This window comes from Aythya ferina (genome assembly GCF_964211825.1).
Source record: "Aythya ferina genome assembly, chromosome: 3".
In the NCBI taxonomy this organism is placed as follows: Eukaryota; Metazoa; Chordata; class Aves; order Anseriformes; family Anatidae; genus Aythya; species Aythya ferina.
Genome location: NC_140298.1, coordinates 14,024,280 through 14,043,009, shown reverse-complemented (window position 1 = coordinate 14,043,009; position 18,730 = coordinate 14,024,280).

Here is an 18,730-nt window from a genome sequence, read left to right as displayed (position 1 = left end):
ATTGCCCACACTTTGTTTTCCACACACAGCAGAAACCTGGCTGACTACACCCGGTTCCTGGGGTGCACCCCTGACAGCTTCCACCTCCACGTGCCTATACAGCCAGGCAGGATATGTCACCACATCCCAGGTCCTCACCCCATCACAGATCTGGGAATTGCACTTGCAGAATGTATAGGTGTACACACCAGTATAGACATGTTTATGATGATGTGGATATATAACCCATACTAAAGATACCTCCCTCAAACAAGCTAACTATGAATTAAACACTGTGATGAGTGAAATGCGTTCAAATATATATTATTTTTTCTAGAAAGGTGTGGTGGTTTTACCCAACTGGGCAAACCACCACAACCACTCCTCTCCACGGGCTGCAGCTCCAGCCCGGGGCCTGTTCCTGCAGGGGCTCTCCATGGGACACAGCCCCCTCCAGACCACATCCACCTGCTCCACCAGAGGCTCCTCCACGGGCTGCAGCGTGGAGATCTGCTCCATGTGGGATCCATGGGCTGCAGGGGGACAGCCTGCTCCACCAGGGGCCTCTCCACAGGCTGCAGGGGAACTGCCTCTGTGTGCCTGGAGCACCTCCTGCCCTCCTGCTGCACTGACCTTGGGGGCTGCATAGCTGGTTCTCACTCCTTGCTCCCCCAGCTGCTGTTGCCCAGAAGGACTTTTATCCCTTTCTTAAATCGGCTCTCACAGAGGTCCAACCAATGCCACTCAAAGGTTCAACTCCGGCCAGCAGCAGGTCCCTTCTGGATCCAGATGGAGCTGGCACTGATCTGACAAGGCAGCTGCTGGGATCTTCTCACAGAGGCCACTCCCGCAGCCCCACTGCTACTAAAGCCTTGCTATGTAAACCCAGTAAATAAATAAATAAATAATAACTGCTATTTCTGCTCCCCAGTTTCTGGACATGCAATTGCTATTGATAATTTGACCCGCTGATGCCATTGTGCATTAGCATATTGCATTTAGGACCACTGATGTTCTGGAGAGTGGTGCACATAGAGGGGTTCCCCAGATGTATGCTTACCAAAGGGTCTGCTGGAAGCCACTGATATCTCCTTATTGTGGCCTAGAAGGTTTCACTTCACAGCTGGAGGCAGTCTGTCCCAGTTCTTGAGCTCCAGAATGACATCAAGGGCATTCTCATTCAGGGGATCAATCCTACATAACAAAACACTCCCATAAAATGTCATTGTTTTATACAATACTTTTACAATATTAATGGGAACAATACCTAGAATTCTTTCCTAACAAATCTCTGACAATCTACACCCTAAGCACTGAAAGATATCCAAGACAATTCTAAAGTAATTTTGACAGAATAACCCTTACTAATGCAATTCTATCTTTCTGTTACTTTTTAGAAATAAATTAGACTGGAGAAGAACATATCTGTTAGCAAATATATATACCTCAGTAACAAGCAACACTCTCCTGTACAGCAGCTTGTTATTCTGTTTCCATCTAGGCTTTAACAAGGTCTCTCGTTACCAGGATGTTATAAGCATTTCCATCACATTTGGCAAAAAAGAAGTCAGACCCAGCATATTTAGGTATTTGCTTCATTTTTTAAAAAATACAGAATTCATAAGTGTTTCAAACTCACCTTCCACCAGAGATTGCATTTATGCATATTCAGAAATCAGCATGACTTAACATTTCAAATCTTAACAATGTACAAAGAACTTTCAATGAAATTTTAACTGGGTAAGTTGGTAAACACAGCAGGTACCAGCAACTGTTACAGCACTACCTATGATAAAAAGCCAAGTAATTTCACAGAATATATTCCTAGCTAGATGTATACCTTCCTGATTTTCCATCTAAGTGGAAAACTAAATGCTCTAAGTGCACAACAATACCAGATGAAAAAAAATTAATAACTTGCTGTTTTCAAGAGACTCACGTCAAAGGTTATTTTATGCATTTTCTAAGTGTTATTATTATTTCTTTTTAGAACTTTAAAGGACTTCATGTTTGACTGCAACCAGCAGAAAATAATTTCTTATACAATTACTGAAAACCATGAAGGGTAAAGAGCTGATTGCCTAACTTTATTTAAGCAAATGGTTATTTTGCTTTGCCACTGGTAAGAGGCACTTAGATTAACCTATCATGCAACTGCTTTGCACAGCAAGCCAGAGACAGTTAATCAACCATGTGCATAAATGTCATTTACTGTCTGCTATTCTCCTGTCATTTTCCAGGATCGTGTAACTAATATTATAGTTGAGCTTGCAGAAACATCAGTTTTCTAGATTATGTGATAAGCACTATTTTAAAAATACATATTTTTAAATGAGGCAAGCAATTTCTATAAAAGCATTTATGTATTACAAAAATATTAAAATATTAAAATATCAAAATATTAAAAAGCATGATATATTAGGTATTTGGAAAGTCAGATATGTATGTTTGTCACCGGATAGCAATAGTGTAGCATGTCTACCCTTTCAATCACATTTAGTTTTCTGTATGAAAATACAATTACAGAATCACAGATGTACCAAGCTGCAAACATGCTTCTCTAAGTACTGCTTAGAAAGGCATGAATGTTGATGAATGACAGCAATTCTCTAAATGAAAAACAATAAAACTATAAAAGCCATAACATTGAACTTTTTCAACATTTTTAAATGTGACTTTTAGATTAAAAAAATAGTTTTATTGAAAATCATTTTGACATCTTACCAGTATCTGAAATACATCTCAATATTTAAAATTAATTAAATCTAAAAATTCTGCTCCTTTCCTAGAGTTAAGTAATAAGTGAAATGAGCTCATACACATCAAATTATTTTGGTAAAAGCTCACAAATGTGGAAGTAAAATCTAAGCATGTTTTCAAGGATAACCTAATAATAATAATAACAACAATAATAATAATTCATAATTTTAAATACAGGTTTAATTCCATAATATCTAATTAAATATTAGAAATAACTGCTAAGTTATATCTACATGCAAAAAAATGCCAAAATCAGAGTGATATTTTGGTCTTATTCTTTCATTGACACAATCTCTAACTGTATCCATTTGCTCCCTCCTAACTGTGGCACAGTTTCATTTTCCTTTCATTTCCTACCTCTTCTGACCTCTTTTTTGGCATTTGAAATTCTCCTTCTCACATTTACTCAGATGAATTTGGGGGCTAACATATGTTCAGTGTAAGAATGGAAAAGGATGCCTTTCTATGGGATAGTGGTAAAAATCTCAGCTTTCTTCCTAAAAAAAAAAAAAAAGGAGCGGCTGAGGGAGCTGAGCTTGTTCAGGGCTGAGGAGCGGCTGAGGGAGCTGGGCTTGTTCAGCCTGGAGAAAAGGAGGCTCAGGGGTGACCTTATTGCTATCTACAGATACCTTAAAGGAGGCTGTAGCAAGGTGGGGGTTGGCCTGTTCTCCCACGTGCCTGGTGACAGGACGAGGGGGAATGGGCTTAAGTTGAGCCAGGGGAGTTTTAGGTTAGATGTTAGGAAGAACTTCTTTACTGAAAGGGTTGTTAGACACTGGAACAGGCTGCCCAGGGAAGTGGTGGAGTCACCATCCCTGGAAGTCTTTAAAAGATGTTTAGATGTAGAGCTTAGGGATATGGTTTAGTGGGGATTGTTAGCGTTAGGTCAGAGGTTGGACTCAATGATCTTGAGGTCTCTTCCAACCTAGAAATTCTGTGATTCTGTGGGGAAAAAAAAAAAAAAAAAAAAAAAAAAAAAAAAAGTGAAAGAAATTTATTTTAATGAATCTAGCTGTTATCCATGAAGTTTTTATTCCAAATTTTCTATAACCCTCACTAACTCTGATTGTGGTAACTAATGATTGTGCACATGTTATACAAGACTTGCACCAGCTTTGGAGAGTAGCATACAACATTTTAAAAAAAGAAATAGGGAATTATCTGCTTACCAGAACCCACACAGTAAGTGCGCTGGATTAGCCACCTGATTGCAAATACAGCAGCTGCTCTTCCTGCTGTTTGTGTGCTTCAGCTCATAGCTTGTGTGCTCTGGCAACTGGTCTGCAGTAGGCAGGGAGCGGCCCAGCTTCAAGAAGCCTCAAAATAAACTATTCAGGGTACAGGCAATATCCTATATTAATCCATAGCAGGGTGATCACATATTTCATAAGTGTATTAATTAAATTTTAAAAAATAGAAACAGCACACAAGGCACAGCACATCTTGTTAGTGTATCACAGAAAGCATCTGCCATTCCATTTCTGCTGATTACCTCTAATAAAACAATTTTCTTTTACCAATGATCTTCCCAAACGGAAAAACCCACCAGGTCCACCCAGAGTGCAGATATTTCTAAGTATCAGCTTAAAATGTAAAACTAGTTTTGAAGACTCCAAACCTTACAGAAAATGTCATGCCCACTAGTTTAGGTTTTACCTTGAAACTGCCATATTAGATATGAACATACTGAACTTCGGAATTAGGGACTAGCCTCATATCAGGAACATTTTAGGACATACATTCAGCTGTATTCGTTGGAGGATCTGCAACTCATTGAGCTTTCATCAGCATTTTAAAATGCTACTTTTAAATAATAATAAAATATTTATATATTTACTGAAAAATATTTTACAGGATGTAGTGGAAGTGGCAGGATCCAAGCATTCAAGAGCTGTCAAGAAGGAGCTCATGATGTTAAGTCCTATTTCTGTCTACCCTCAACGTTACAACCAGAGCTACAGACTTCAATCTGTATGTGAGGACATACATATTCACAAGGCCACTGAATCTGCAGTCCATTTCAGCTCACCCAGTAACTCATTCCTTTGTGCACAGGAAAAAATAGAAAGATATTGTCAAAATAATTTGCTTTCCCCTGCCCACATTGAAGCTAGCAGTAAATCTTATTTCAACATTTCATTATTGAACGTTCATTATTCTGAATATTTTTATAACATGATTAAATTCTGACCAACAGTTTGGGTGTTCTTTTTTAGTTAACAATTTCCCTACATTTCACTTCCTTGAAGTGATCTGCAAGCTACCTGCCTCATTGTATGATCTACAGTACATTTTTAGTACAGTCATCATCTATCTCTTTCCTAAGTTATTGTATCATACACCGAGAGTAGGACACAATATGATGACCAAGGATATTTTAAGACATTTCCTAGATGTTTGCAATGAAAATCGGAACAAATAAACCCCAGGCACCACTTCACTGCAAACCTTATACATAATTTATAGGAGACTGGGTAAAGCACACTGGCTAGTATCCTGGTGTGTGATTTCACATGCGCAGTGCAGGATCTGGATGAGCTCCTGCCTCAAGCAATCTACTTGATCTGCAGCCCAACCACAGACACTCTGGGCTGTGATAGGTACCATTAGGTAAAAAAACTTCATTTAATAAATAAAAAAAAAAGTGTCCTTTCTGTGTCCTTGAAATAAACGCTTTTAGTTGAAGCAGGGTAAAATCAAGCAAAATATCACTGCAGTCTCTTTCCCTGTAGGAGAACTGCAGAACTGTCAAGTTATTTTATTAGGTCTGGTACCATCCCCAGACCAATGCTACATATGTGTTACTGTTTTTAAAAGTACTTCCTAAGCCAACTGCAAGAAGATGCTATCCTATTAATTACTGCTATTTAATTCTCAAGAAATTTAAGTGAAATGTGATCACTTTGCAGCCATATTTATTTATAAGTACTTTATGTCTCATTTAACATTTGAGTTCAACACATACTCAAGATCGATATCAGCAAAATAAATTCAAAGGCAAACAAAAACTTCAGCAAAGATTATCCCTGTCACATTCAACAGCTTTTATCAGGGAAAAGAAGTATATCACCTTCAGAAAACTATTTTTTAAAAGAATAGGCTTTTATTGAGAAATTACAAGGCAATTTCTCAAATAACCTCCCTACATCTTGTATATTCAAGCCTCACTTGACTAAGAAGTCATGTCATCTACAGACAAAAATCTTCTGGAATGTAATAACAGCTAAAATGTTGTTTAATTTGATTTTTCTTCCTGATAGGAAATAAAAGAAATCAGAGTTGGTCCCAATTGGAAGACAAGGCAAAATGAGACACTCAGATCAGGAATTACAAATACAAGCCAGACCCTTGAGTTACTTTTTTTTTTTTTTTTTTTTTTTTTTTTTTGGGGGGGGGGAGGAGGAGGCAGGGGGGGTCAATTGGACAATTTGTTAATTTTTTTTTTTTATGTTTTTTAATGGGGATGAACTAAATTCACTGCTATCAAACATTCATGATCTATTGTGTTAGGATTTGAGTTATTTAAAAAAAAAAAAAAAAAAAAAGATTTTAAAAGCTTTATGAAGTTCTTTTCCTTAAAGAAGCACCAGCCTCTGGTGCTACTTCACATTGTAATCCTGAGAATTGTCTATAAAGGGTGAACAAACTTGAACTCTTTCAAAAGGTAAAATGAAAGACAGCAACTAGGCAAAGTAAAAAAAAAAAAAAAATCAGATGCATTTTCTACCACATAAAAATTCTCACTGTCTCTGGTATTCTCTCTGGCTTAAAATACTCTCAGGTGCATGGACACTCAGGGGAAGTGGCTGGTTCACCAGAGGGCCATGCTGCCATCCAGAGCGACCTAGACAGGCTGGAGACGTAGCCTGACAGGAATCCCATGATGTCCAACAAGGAGAAGTGCAGAGTCCTGCACCTGGGAGCAATGACCCCAGTTGGTATTAAATTGAAAGCATGGTATGCTCGGGGCCACCCAGCTGTAAAGCATCTCTGCAGAAAATGACCTGGGGGTCCTAATGGTAACCAAGGTGAACAGGAGTCAGCAACGTGCCCTTGCTACTAAGATTACTGGTATTCTTGGCTGCATTAAGCAAAGAATCACCAGCAGATCAAGAGAGGTGGTCCTTCCCCTTTACTCAGCACTAGTGAGGCCACATCCGGATTGTTCTGTCTACTTCTGGCCACCCCAGAACAAGAAAAGCCTAGACGTACTGGAAAGAGTCCAGCAGAAGGCCACTAAGATGATCAAGGGCTTAGAGCACCTCTCCTATGAGGAGAAGCTGAGATAGTTGGGACTGTTTAACTGTAGTACCCAGTGCCAGGACAAGAGGCAATGGGCATAAACAGGAACACTGGAGGTTCCCCCTGAACGTCAAAAAGTACTCGTGTGCTGTGCAGGTGACTGAGCACTGGCCCAGGTTCCCCAAAGACTGTAGAATCTCCCTCCTTGGAGACCTTCAGAAGACACCTGGACGTGGTCCTGGGCAACCTGCTCTAGGTGACCTTGCTTGAGCAGTGGGATGGATCAGATGGCCTCCAGAGGTCCCTTCCCACCCTAACCATTCTGTGATCCTGCAATTCAAAGTTCCCATGAAAATCTGTAAGGACATTGACACTATAGCTGCAGATGGTATGCAAAATTAGAAACTCCTAAGTGGCTGAGATTTGATCCTACATCTTGACCTGAGCTGTGTCAATATTTAACCCTTTGAATAATATTTTATGCATTAAATTTGTTTGGTAGGAGGGCAAGGAGACTTAAGAGATAGCAATATATTTTAAAATAATAATAATAATACCTAAATTAATTCCTGAAAAGTTAGGAATGAGAATCTGCATTATTAAAGGAAAAGTCAGTGATTAATGACATGAAGGCAGCTCACTGACCTACCATATGTATACATGCACATTGAAAAGTACGTTTTTTATATTTGATTGTTTTTCTTCTGTAATTATAAGTGTTGTATGATAAAGCAACCACTATTTAATTTACTGTTTTATACTAGGTCTGTGTACATCAAGTCATGTAAAAGATGACAAGGGTCATGATCTAAAAGAATTTATCATTCAATTTCAAGTGCTCATTAGATTTGTTGTGCTGAAATAATACTCTTCTTCCATGGCGAGGTGATCTTGTTCCAAAACTAATGAAACAAGAGAGAGATGAATGTATGTGGGAGGAAAACTTTAGTTATAAAAGTATGTACAAGACTTTTGTTCCTTTGTTTTCATGCCCAACACAGGCACGAGGAGAAAGTAAATTTGTATTTTGCAATAAGTTGTACTTTCTGAAAAGGATCTAGCTAATTAAGAGTCTGTTTGATTCAATTACAGCAAAAAGTCAAGTTCCCAGAAGACAGAGATGGGTTGATAAAGGTTTTTGAAAACAAAAAAAAACTAGACAGCAATTATGTTCTACAAGATTCCTCTTCAAAGAGCTGAGCTTCTCCGAGGAGATTTCCACAAGGTTGTTTCACTCTTGCATGTGACCCAAACCCCACAGGTCTTCAGGTGTTAAAGGTGCAACTCTGATATCTAAAGAGTTGAGGAAGGAGGACAGAAAAACTCTGCACATCAGGAAAAAGAAAATAGAAAACAAATGTTAAATAAAGGCCAATGGAGTTATGAATAATTTCAAAATGTAAGATGCATACTTAGTATTTTTCTAAAACCATACACGTGAGTGAATGACCTGCAGCCAAAGGTTAGGCACTTCTGAGCATCTGGACTGGAACTTTCTTTAGGCAACATTTCCAAACATCCTTCATTACCGCCATTAGGATACAAGGGGGTGCACTTTGTCTTCCACTTTGTCACAGATCCTTTCCCATACACTGTAAATGCTTGGTACTATGGAACAATTACATTTTAATTTTCTCATCATTTCTCATAGTCTTTACAGCTTAAGAACAAAATCCCACCTATTTGTTGCACTACTGAATTTGCTTAAAAGAATTTATCATTCAGTAATATGATCATAATGAACAGTGTGCTTTGGCACAGCTTTGTGCCAATGACTAGCTGGGTAAATCACATTGCTACGTACAGACTCAAGAGCTGCTAAAATGTTGTGTTCCATTATTTTAAGTATGCAAGGAATAAATGCACTCTAATTAGAACCAGAGACAGAGATGTCATATTATCCTGCAATCCTTTTCACAGCAATACTGAGTGCCCATAGCATGTATTTAGATCCAGACTTCTGTGAAGTTTGGAGGTGAAGTGAGCATACAAACTGCAGACAAAATGAACGTTTCCTTCTGTTCAACAGCACTTACTGAGATACAGAAGCAGAATAATCATCCTGTTTCATAGTTCACACCTCTCCACACCCTCCATAGTTTGCAGAGATTAGCAAACAAATGCAGGTTCCTTTGATACAAGGATTTATTGACGCTGCACAGAGATTGCAGGCTTGTTGTAAAAGCTACCAAGGCAGTATTTGACTTAAAGAGGTTTCTAGTGCTGACAGCTGTGCAACCCAATCTTTCATTCTTGAAAAGCTGAAGAAAATCCAGCTCTCCCTATATCTGCTATGATCTGACCTCCTCATCAGTTGGGGAAAAGCCCTCCACCCGGCACAGCTTCAGTGACAGTTCATCTCTTTTTGGTAATGGTTAAGATCAAGCATCTGATAGTCATTTTGCAGTTAGTGGCCTGCCTTCAATACATTTGTGCTCTCAGTCACGTGCAAATGAAGGTGTTCCCCAGAGGTACTTCTCTGCAATGACCTGCTGCTCCAGGAATTTCTTTCTGCTCTTGAGTTTCTGCTGCAAAACTACTTAGTTCATAGGGACTGGGCAAATCTATAAGTACATTTCTGGAAGGATTAAAGGAACCGCTTTGTGGGTTTGCCTTTTTAGCTGGCTCAGCTAATTCGTTATTTGCATATGATTACTTCTGCTTCTTCATGGTCATGATTGTAATTCCAATTAAGAGCTATTCAAGTCTCATATGAAGCATAGGTTATTGTTATTTATACTCTAAAATGAAAAAGTCATATGCCCGTTAAGTGAATCGATGTCTGATTCAGCACTGTGGAAATCCCTATGAACTCATTATGAGATGGATCAAACTCAGATTAGAGGCTGAATTCAGAATAGTCATTCACTTTTCTGGGACTGCTACCGGATATTGAAAATATGAAAAGGATTGAAAGATCTGAATGCCAGGCAGCATGATAACTCTCTTCTTTCTTTAAAAGCAGGGTATTCTCTTTGCTACCCACACATGGCACAGCCAGCCCTCACAGCAGGCCACAGCAGAGGTTTCTCCTTTGCTTGGCAGATGATGTTTGCACATGACAAACAGCCAGTACATTACATGATGGATCATTACCCAACACAAAATAAACAAGCGACTGTTAATTAGTGCTTAGGGACTTCACAGGGTGACTTGACCATTTAACGGGTTTTACATAGCATTAAGAAAACATCTACTAACTTGCTGTTGTTTAAACTGCCATGCTTCAGCATATCACAGCCAGCAACCTTCTCAAATTCTACATGTGAGGATTATAGCAACAAGTTTTCTGTTTTCCTGAATAGGAAAGAATTCACTTATTTTTGAAAAATACTATTTTAAAGAAAATTTGGGGGTCTATAGCTTCTTCATACTAACACAATGGTTCCATGAGGACACATCATATTGGTCACCCTGTTTTTAAGTTAATCACAAAAATACTAAAAATTGCAGTGCAACAAAAAGTCACAATCCTTAGATTGCAGTTATTTATGCTGCACTACTTATATTGTGCTAAAATAACATACTACAGAAGGAAAATCACTTTCTCCATATGAAGGATACTGCCTTTATTCAATATGCTGCCTTTATTCAATCTTGCTAAGCTGACAGATTGTTAGGTTCATATAGCTACCAATTACTAGCAATATACTGTACACTAATAAAAATGTGTAAGAAGTGGAACTATAAATCATGTTCAGTGCTCCTTACTATCTCCAATCCTGCCTAAATGTTACATGTGATTTTCTATTCCCACTGTAAAAGAAGATAATGCTCTTATGGGACCAGGGGAACATCAGTTCAATTCTTTGAAAGATCAGCACAAAAGAAGATAACTTATTTTAGAGATATTCCCCCATGGGTATCAACTGACCAGTTAATATGATTTCTCTGGTTAGGCTAAGGCATCCTCAGGTTTAATAGTGGTACACAGAGTTTTGGTTGAAAAGAATAATTGCACTTAACAAGTTTTATATTTCTATGTGAATGAAACTATTGCTGTCACTGTAGGACTCTACATTCACTGAACAATATCCTATTACATGAGCAATGTCATCAAAACCAAACTACTTTGCTAGAGCTACTAAGGATGTTTAACAATACCCTGAAATTTGGTCTTTGATCTCATAGGTTTGATTTCTTATTCATGCTATTACTTAAGGGAAAAAGCATAAAATTACCGAAACATATTAATGGCTTCCCATATCTGTTTGCAACTAAAGTTAAATTGAAAATATTGGAATTAACAATGTCCAAAAATAGTACTAAAAGAGTATCTGATGACAATTCAATGCAATTTTAAAAACATAAGCTAAATTACTCATGACCATTACCAGGGGATAGAAGCTTTCTTAAATTCTCCATCTTTCCATGCTGTGCAGTGACAAACAAAGATGTAATTCAAAATCATCCTCACATCCCTTGTTTACTTTTTTCCCCAGGAGGCTTTTTATTTTCTCAGTGTATCCCGAAAATGAATATTTTTGCTCTTAAAAAACACTGGGAAACAGACACGATCTATGCCAAACTGAAGTCAGAAATGTGCAATATATTTGATTCTCTAAATATAAGATGAAAAATTAATGGTGGAACAAATTAGCCAAATTTAATTCACTTTTTCACATTTTCTCTTTTACCCAATAAATAGAAATGGGAATTAAATTAGTTTATTAGAACCATTAAGCTCGCATTTTTCTGTTCTGGAAATAGGCCATATATCTCACTTAGAAGCGGATACCAAACAGAACTCTTTCTCAAAAAGATCTCATAACAGATTCACTTCCCAAATATAATAAATGAACTCCTAAGTACATGCAATATTTATAATACTTATTGCTTCCTAATAGCTCACATAGTTTTGGATACACTCTTGTAGTGCATTTCAAGCTCATTAGCATTTAGACTGCCTTTTGGTTCTTAGGATAGGTTAGGAAAAATTGCCTGATAACAATGCAAACTGTATATAAATTACCACTCAGAATGCAGCAGTACATGGGAAAGATCTGATAGACTTGCAGGTTGCCTGTAATTTAAGAATTTCATCCTCACCAAGGATGGTGTCCATTAATAGGGGAGCAGGCACTTCACAATGCCTGCATGTCCTTATTCAGCAGCTTCAAACACAACAGTAAAGAAAAAAAGATTCTTCTTAAGGAGATGTAATTAAAGGGTTCAGCAAACAACTCCATGGTTTTGTTGCTACATTCATGCCAAAATAATCACACTTCTGCATTTACCTTCCCTTCTTAAACACAAAACTGATTTCTCCTAACTGATCAATCAGCACCAATTACCATGATGTTTGTAGTCTAGTCAGTAAATCAAACACACACACGTACTGCCTTCTATTGTGTTTCATGAAAAAGAAATTATTTGCAGCACTACTTAGAGGCAGACAAAAATTTTCAGGTATGGAATGGAATTTTTCAGTGGACGGACAAAAGACAAGTACCTTCCCCTTTCTCCAGGAGGCACAGCAATAGAAATCACAGTCAAGTAAACTTAATAGAATCTATTTTCTAACTTTCAGAGTCATGGCACTTTGTTTTAAAAACACTCATTAACCCCAACACAACATGCATGTATGGAAGTTACCACAAATAAAACGAGGTGATCCCTTGTGCAAAATAATCAGAATTACTGCTAAACTTCACATTCAATGATAGAGTTTCAGAATTATTTGAAAGAATGCTATCTCTATGTGTTCAAAGAAAAAAAAAATATTATTTAATATCTTATTAATCTTCTTATTTGGAATTTCATCAGACCATTGTAAAAATGTACATTGAAACTGTAGGAACTTTCTTGGCTATTTCTATCCAGCTGAGTCTCAGGCCTTGAATGTAGTATTCTGGATGCGTACTCAAGTAAAAATTCAAATAGCCAATTTCCTCATGTCTGTCAGGCCTGACACAGATCTAGCCAATGCAAACTGAAGATAACATGGGATTTTACTTCTGATTTAATTTGTAGGTGGGGAGCACAGGGTCAGTCCTGTTACCACTACAAATGATTCCTCATCTACCTTCATATTAAAGAGGATGTGTAAAATGCAACTATTTCTGCTTATCGAAGCAAACAGAGATATAAATAAATATATTAAAAACCTACTAACTGTTTAATCCCCAAAAAGACATCGATAGAAGAAGAGGAGACCCATCTCTCGTTAGACCTATGACTGATTCATCCTGTCAGACACTGCATCACACCTCCAAAAGGTGATGGTTAAATGTGTCTGCATGATACAAATTTAAGATATGTCTGTTGGCAAATAAGGCTTCAAAAACCTTATGCAGCTTTTCAGGAAACCTGAAAGCAGAAGGCAATGGGCATTGTAATAACCTCACATTGGATGTCACAGACTTACCCTGGTAAATTATAGAATTATGATTAGGTTGGAAAAGACCGCTAAAATTATCTAGTCCAGCCTTTAACCTAGTATCCCTGCCTGGGAGCAACAGGTGCATATACATAGATCTGCTGGAAGGGAAAAGGCTGGCAACTCTCAAACCAAACACAAGGAAAAATGTTGTGTACAGCCATGTTGTCTCGAAGATATCTTGCATTCAGTAACCCAAGCCAATGCAACAAAGGCGCAGCACATTTCCAGAATACAAAGTGCAGTTGCTCTTCTCACCAGCATCTCCATATTTTCCCATTAGAAGCATCATTTACAGCTTATTTTATCTTATCTTCTGCCAACCCATAGTCATGAAGTAAATCTCCATTTTGGCTGGATGCTGGTGATGCAAGAAACCTGGAATAAATGAATTGGATGACCAGAAGATCTGGAAGTATCACTATCATATGAATAATACCATGGACCAAGAGGCCTTTTCACCTTCCTCAGAACCTCCCCTGTTTTACACAGGAAACAATAACAAGAACATATACAGGACATTAGGGATAAAAGGGCAGGTTATGTCCATTCTTCCTCATTCCTCTGGCATCTTTGAGGAGTCACCAGTCCACAAACAGATTTTGGCCTCCAGAAGAAGTATATATGTCCAAGGTAAGGCTGGGACTTAATATAAAATAGATTTTACTAGCAGAGCATAGATGGGACAGAGGGTGAACTTCAGAAATCAAACACTGCTCTTCAGAGAGACACAATTACTGGTGACTGACTGATGAAAATTATTGCATCGGGTTAAATGAATGTTCTAGCAAGTCACAAAAAGTGTTGATGCCCCAAATTCTTGTTACATATACACTTAGAGATTAACAGATGGTCACCCTACAGACCCCACTTCAGAGCTCTTCAGACCATGGGTCGATATATTTTATGTTTTATTTACAGCAGCTATTCTGGGAACACCATTACAGTGCATTTAATTCATCTCCTATGGCATTTACACAAGGCAGCGCTGGGCATCCTGCCATTTGTCTAGAAACTCTACATTAAATTCATACACAAGGCATCACTTACTCCACTTGGTTCCCTCCAAAAAAAAAAAAAAAAAAAAAAACTCTCAGATCCCATCCAAGCTTCCAGCTGCTTTCTTTTCCAATTTACTCCACACTACCCCACTGGGGCATCAAAATGGTTCACAACTGTACACGTAAGCAGCTTTTCTTCCTTTCTTGTGATTTTTATGTTATTCTTAAATCCTTTAGAACATTTCTGAAGGCAACACAAAAAACACTTCACAAGCTATGCTAGAAATTGCATGTATGTAGAAGCCCCCATCGGATGGGCTCATCTTTCAGCATGGAAATATGATAGATGCAGCACAACAGAGGGAGGGGAAGGATTGTGTAGAAGGAAGGGATACTGGAAAATAAGATAAAATGTATTCAAAATCATTAAATGCATCCAGGCATTTCCCTAAGAGGCTACAAGCATAAAATAAAAAAGGAATCCAATGTATTCTGGGTTTCTCTTTACAGATAGAAGTATTTCAAATAGACAACACTCAAAAAAATATGTTGTCTGTTCTCATCTCTTTCTGTCTTTTCCAGCATAGGTCAGAGGAAAATCCACAGTGCTACTTGCAGCAGTAGCAGCACCACTCCCCCTGGCCTTAGGTCCTGCTTACCCTTAAATTTTTCTAGGATAAATATGGATATCTATGGGTAAATAAACGTGAAACCACACAAACACCATAGTTTAAACGCCAAAGCAGACAACAGCAAACAGGTTTAGAAGTTGAAATCAAGAGGTGAGTCCCAGTTTCTGGGCTAATTTTGAATCCTTTCTCCTAAACCACGTTCAGCATAATCAGCTGCAATTTTCATCTCTGTATTTTTACTCCTGCAATAATGCACCCTTCAGTATTTACTGCCATGCTGCTCTTCAAGACAGTTTTCTTATCAGCATACCACTCCATCTCCATGAGTTTCTCAATGACAGCTTCTCTTAGACAGAGGACATTAGTCCAGAGATAAATACTGCAATCATTTTTCTTTATGGATTTTATAACAATAACACACCATATTTCACCACAATTATCTGTAGGAACATTCTGGTTAGCACAATATAGCTTAAACAAGGAAACATTATAGGAAAATGTGCAATTCCTTACACCATCTATAATATCTCTAATCAGGTTTCATAGTAGATCAATGTGGATTTCAAGTTCTCCAAAATGGGTGGGAAATATAAATTTATTCATAACATCTTAGTTAGACCTGTTAAAAATCTGTGTTCATTAAACAGGAAATAAAAGTGTATTTCTTACCTCCTTCTTACCCCTGAGACACAGAGGCAGTTTTGCAGCAGGCAGATCACTACTTGACAATTACAGGTGAATCCATGGACGACGTTCCAACAAATTCCCCCAAATTTAAACTTTTTTATTGACATTCTCTTTAACAAATAACAAAGAACTCACTGTTTCAGCTTCCCTCCCCTTTCTTGGAGTCCTCATTTCTTTACCTTCTTCTTACCACACCCCATCCACATTAACCTAATGAGACTTATGAGGTGTTAAGAAAAAAAAAAAAAAATCACACTTCAGTTTCCATTTATTACCATTAATAGTAGTGTGGGTGATGTTCAAAGCACAGAGGCAAGGCTATCCAAACACAGAATCAAGGAGGATCAGCCTATCTATATACACACATACAATGTGCACGCACAGACACTAGGGTAGGACAGAGGCTCTACCAGGTCCCACTGAGGTTCCCCCAGCCTAATGAAGAAGGGAAAGGCCAAGCAAGAATAAAATGACCCTTTACCAAACCACTGTTCTGTTCTTCCTCCTTCTCTGATTTTGATACAAATCCCATGTTTGAATCTCTCCCAACCTTCCCACCCAAGTTTCTACCCAAAAGAAACTACCCAAAGGGATAGTTTCTTCCTATGCCTTTGTAGCAGCTCTTCTAAGTAAAAGGAAATTATGCTTATGGTGTAAAAATGGTATAAACTAGCACATCAGAAAATATGTCAGCAGATTCACTTTTTTTTTTTTTCTCAGATTGATTTTTTGAGAACTTTTATCAACTTTTTTGAAATTTTCCATACTGGCTGGGAGTTTGTTGGCTGGGCTTCTCGAGGTTGTTCGCAATACTGCTGAAAACACGCCAAAGAATTTCGAATTTCACCCAACTGATTGCTCCTTTGGCCTGCTCCAAGAAAAACAAAACCCAAAGTTGTAAGACCATGGCAGGGATTCTAAAAACCTACCAGAAAACACAGCAATCAACCCTCCATAGAGCTGCTGGGAAAATTCCATTTTACTGTCCTTTTGAAATATTATCTTGAAATGATAACTTAAAAAATGTGAACAAATATATTTTAGAATTAACAACAAACGCGTTTTCTCTTTGCATTTTTATCATGTATCTCCCCAACCCAAATAAAACAACAACAACAAAGAACTTAATGAAAAACTATTTACAGCTATCACAGGCTTTTTATTTCTCTGCGTATACAAGTACAAATCCATTGTACAATGAAGAGCGTCCTGGCTAAGGCATCTCGAACAAACTCTCCAGCAATAATGAAATGTACGTCTGCAACCTAATTTAAACCACAAAGTATCTGCATACGCAGAGATAAGATATATAGAGCATATTACCTAGAGCAAAGGCAACCTTCCACCGTAAAGAAAACTTTTATCTGAGCACAGTTTTATTCCGTTTTTATTTAGAAGACAAGCTATCTTTGTAGGCAGATAATTTTTCACTAAACAGTAGTTACGGTATTTGTAAGCACTACATTTATCCCAGGAAAAAAAACATCTCCTACCTTTAAACCTCACCTCTAAATCAGTGTTATACATGTCGACAGTGCCAAAATCACCGCCGTCTGTATTGGCAAACATTTTAAACAAAAGACATCCAAGGTTTTAAGTTTTTATTGTCATTATTTTGTACAAAGCAATAAAGCTAAAAGGAAATGTGAAAAAAAAAAAAAAAAAAAAAAAAACTTTTTTTTCCTGTTTGCATTTCAGGGGTGAGATGGATACCTGCAGTGCGGGAGAAGCGGTGCAAGCAAAGGCTAGCCCTCAACATTCCTCTTCCAGAAATATCATCTGTGCTGTAGCCTCTGAGTGCAAGATGCTCATGTGCTTTCTTTCCCAAATACAAGTCAAGGGAGCAGAGCTTTACATCAACACCTCAGAAGCCCTACTTCATTTCCAGCTCCCAGTTTCCATAACCATAACAGAGAAAATGCTGGCACCAGCAAAGCTGCAGTGTAAGTAGCAGGGAGGTTTAGCAGCAGAGTTCCCAGCAGGGTTGCTACCTCCAAAGCAGAGCTGCCAGCTCCTGAATCCCACCTGCGTTTTCCTTACCAGCCTGAGGATTTTGCACAAATGTAATACTGATCGTATCTCTAAATATGCAAAAATGCGTATATCCTACAGTGCGTGAACAGAGCAGCCATCTACAGAAGGACACAGATTGCACTTGTCGACAAACACACAAATTCTAAAGGAAATAACTATCCTAATTAACGTTTAAATAATTATTTACCTGTAAAGAAGGATGATTTAATAGAAATCACCTTAATCCACTGCAGTGATTTTGTATTTCTTAGGTTTTACTGACACCTGGTGGCAGAAAGGAAAATAGCCTTAAAATGATAAACGTCCACTTTCCTGCTATGTGATCCCTTAACCTCTGAGCGATGATTTGGCATTTCTGTTACAGTAAGACAATGTGCTCAAAGCTTTAGAAGGATTGCCATGGAAGTCTTTTGCAGGTTTAACCTTGAAACATGCACGTATACCATAGGAACTGTTTGCCCCCAAATACTTCAGTCTGGCGTACACCTGTGTTAATGCAAATTGATTAAGAAGATTTATATTACCACCATATAGCCATAAGCTTTTTGGCCATCCATATAAAATGAATGAGCACACCCAGTTCTTAATGTGAAACAGGTGTTTGCTTTCCTGCCTCAGCTGGCAGTGGTTAGTGCCCCCCAGGTAACCTAAACACAAGAGGAAAGAACTAAATAGGCACAGGGAGCAAAGGGCTCTCCTAAAAAAAGTGTAGATCTCTTCTTACTTCACAGCTGAGCCACTAGCCCTGTACACAAACATTACAACATATGCATTGTATCAACAGAATTACTGTTTTGTCAAAGTGCTCAATGGAACAGCTCTCTAAAACATTGTTTCTGAAGCCAAATTCCCAAAGAAAAAAAAAAAAAAAAAAAAAAAAAGAACTGTTGACATTAAGTGTTTAAATCCTTATTAAAGCAGAGGTGCCCCTTAAATTTAATTATAATGGGAAAAAAATATACATATAGGAGTAGTTATTTTTAAAAGGATCTTCTTGGTACACAAGTGCTTTTGGT